This window comes from Sander lucioperca, chromosome 16 (assembly GCF_008315115.2).
Source record: "Sander lucioperca isolate FBNREF2018 chromosome 16, SLUC_FBN_1.2, whole genome shotgun sequence".
NCBI lineage: Eukaryota > Metazoa > Chordata > Actinopteri > Perciformes > Percidae > Sander > Sander lucioperca.
In genome coordinates, this window is record NC_050188.1 from 22704333 (window position 1) to 22707651 (window position 3319).

Below are 3319 nucleotides of genomic sequence, written 5' to 3' on the forward strand. Positions count from 1 at the left end.
TTATCCTTTTTCAAACGGCATGCACAGGCGCCCTCCCACATCCCGTCCTCTTACTACCCCTTCACCGCATATCACATTCAGTGCCACATTACACTTGCAAATAATCACATTATTGCCAAAGACACCCTCTGATAAACCGAGCATGTGTGCATGTCAGTGAGTTGGTGCGTAAACAGCGTTATTATTTTAATGAAGATATGTCCCTGTTGTCAACGTTGCTGAAGTGTGCATGTTTTTTTGCAAACTGCCTTTAATTTGCCACAGCCGTGTCTCTGGGGCCAGTGACAGAATAATTGAATGAGATATAAATAATGAATATAAATGCATTAAAAAGATCCTTCTGGGGAGAAAAATAAATAAAAATTTAACAGCTTGATTAGTCAGGACTAATTTGATTGAAGGGAAACTGTAGGTTATGGCAATTAATACAGTCTTACAACTTTTACAAACAAAGTTTTTTGCCACTGTATGCAAAGCCAGTGACGCCCCCGATTAAACACCCATCACACAGCCACAATGGTAATGAGGAACAAGCCAGCTAAATCTGATTTCTACTTCAGTCAAGTTCAGCCAATGACACATGAGAAAGAAAGAATGTGTAATGGTTGGTGAAATGGTGGGCTAAGAGTCATAAACGAGTTGTGACAACTAATTGGTAAGTAATATTCTACAGAAATAGGTGGGATTCATACAGAGTCATGTGAAAGTACAAAAGTAACACATGCTATAGACAGTTTTATGCTGATTTGGATTTACACCACAACAAAAACAAATTCATTAAGGGAGCCCCACTCCAAATTCCATTCTCAATTTAGCACTTTAAAGTTTCTTTAACTATTCATCAGTTACTTTTTGAAATCCACAGGAACCACTCGTCACATTGGCATGAATTAGATCAACCGCACAGAACTTAATTAAAAAGAAAATGTTTTTAAAGCTGGTTTGCCTGTTACTCTCGTTATTTTCTTACAAGCAATGTAGCATTCAAAAGGCTATTTTTTAAGTGCAGTGCTTGCCCCACATAAAACGCTCCACATTACATCTCTTACAGTTTTTCTCAATTGCTAAAACATTTTTGAAAATTGCTCCATTTTCTGAAAACATTAAACCCACAACCTCATCTCCAAGCACTATTTAGAAAACCTCTGACTCCTCTTGCAAAATGAAACTTTCGCCTCAAAACAGTTTTACCTGTGTTCAAAATCAAACACTGCTCTCAAATCATAAACAAAGTGATCAAAATGATATACACTATCAAGCAGTCAGTACACAATACACCAACAAATAGAAAACACATTGTTCAAAACAAAGTTCTCAGGGAGAAGTACATTTTTAATCTCAAAACAAATTTCATATTTTTCAGTCATTGTCTTTAGATGAACAAAAACATGTTCTATCATAGTAGCTCAAAATTGATCAGCAATTACTACTCTGCTTTGCTCTTTGTAATTTTTTTTGTTCTTCCTCCTCCTTGTAGCCCTATTTTTACAGTACTGTACTGCTGCAGAATGGATATTTAGCGTTATTTTTTTCTGGCCTGGCGCCTGTACAATTACAGTGGAAACTCTGGTATATGTTATTTGCTCCATTTCATGAAGTTGCCTTTTTGAATCCACATGTTGCATGAAAGGAGAGTCAGATTTCAACCACCCAACTGAAATACATTACAGGTAATGACGTTAACACTGTGTTCTGGCTCTAACTATACTACAATAAAGGGCGCTCCTATGCTTATTTGTGGGATTATAAAGACAAAAAAAACTGTAATACACTATAAGGCTGAACGATACATTGAATTTTCATCGTCATCGCGATATGAACTAGCGCGATGAACACATCGCAACAGACAGCCTGGCACGATGAATAAGGGAAAACAGTTTACACACTGAGACGACGCGAAGCGTAATACGTCTCCATAGCAGCAGGCGGCGCTGCTCTGTATTGTTTCCATTAACAGTCTGATTATTTCACAGAAAATGAAAACCGGCAGCTGATTGGACGAACGCGTCACGTGGTTCTTTTTTCTCCGGAAATTCACAGCCAGACTGTCATGGCGTCTCGTTCAAAATACGATCTCATATTGTACTAAAATAGTTCACCGAAACGTGTTTCTGAAAACATTTTAAGCGAGAAATAGGCCATGCAGTTGCTGAATCTGTCTTCATTTCAGATCAACAAAGGTCAGTTTAAAAGATTTTCGTCGAACGTTAATTTCTTATAGTTATAATGCCTCATTTATGTGTAATTTGTTCAATAAAAGCATGTCAAAAATTATCTATTTGATTTCTTTATTCCATGGGAATAGGCTATTCAATGTTTAGGTTCGCAAAGAACCTATTAAAGCACTAAGACATGGGAACAGTATAGCTAACATTCACATTTGAATATTTATCGCAAGTCATATCGTCATCGCAATATTAAACAATGTTATCGCACATCGCAGCTTTTCCTCATATCGTTCAGCCCTAATACACTATAACAATATCTGCCTGGAAGAGTCGGAGGTGCTCAGAAGTCACAACATGATTCTAGGTCTCAAGCACACATCACAGTAACCAGTGCAAGGATTAAGAACTTTGTCAAAAATGTTGTGATTGGGTCAACAGGCAGTGAGGTCCTTTTTAATCACTCAAGTCATTTTATTGCCTCATCAAAATCAGAGGTTTTAAAATCCTGTGTTCAGTGGGGTGGACAGAAAGACATGCATTCTTTTGTGAGACTTAAATTCCCTTTGGCTTTTTCTAGATACTGTGAGGCTTCCAAAGAGAGGATTGTTTCTCAACTCTGAAAGACACTGAACTCTCACAGGAAGTAAAGCGGAGTTTGACCTGGCTATAAATCCTGAGCTTGACCAAGCTTATTCTGCGCCTTGGGTCAACCCTTTCACACTGACAGTTAATCCACATATTTTTTAGGTGGGGTCACTATTCCTGTGTGAGGTGTGTTTACACAGGAAAAAAGACAACTTGAACAGTCTCTGTGACAGCTATAACAATACAGTAATGGGTAAAAATGAACCATGTAATTGTAGCAAATGGCCATTGTTGCATATCATCTTACTCCGTCTGTTTATTTCCTGTTACTTTCTACTGTGGCTGCCTATCTAATAAAATGGACAAATAAGAAAAGAATACGTACTGTAATAAGCACATACACAAAACTGAAAAAGTAATGTTGAGAAATGGGATTTTGTCAAACCTGTTTGCCTAGGTGCCCTTGTGAAGTGGATGTTCTTGAAATATCAAAGGATTGAGAGCTGTTTCCTAATTGATGGATAGAATCTCAAACCAATACAAGTGCATCACTCGTAGAAAAGAAA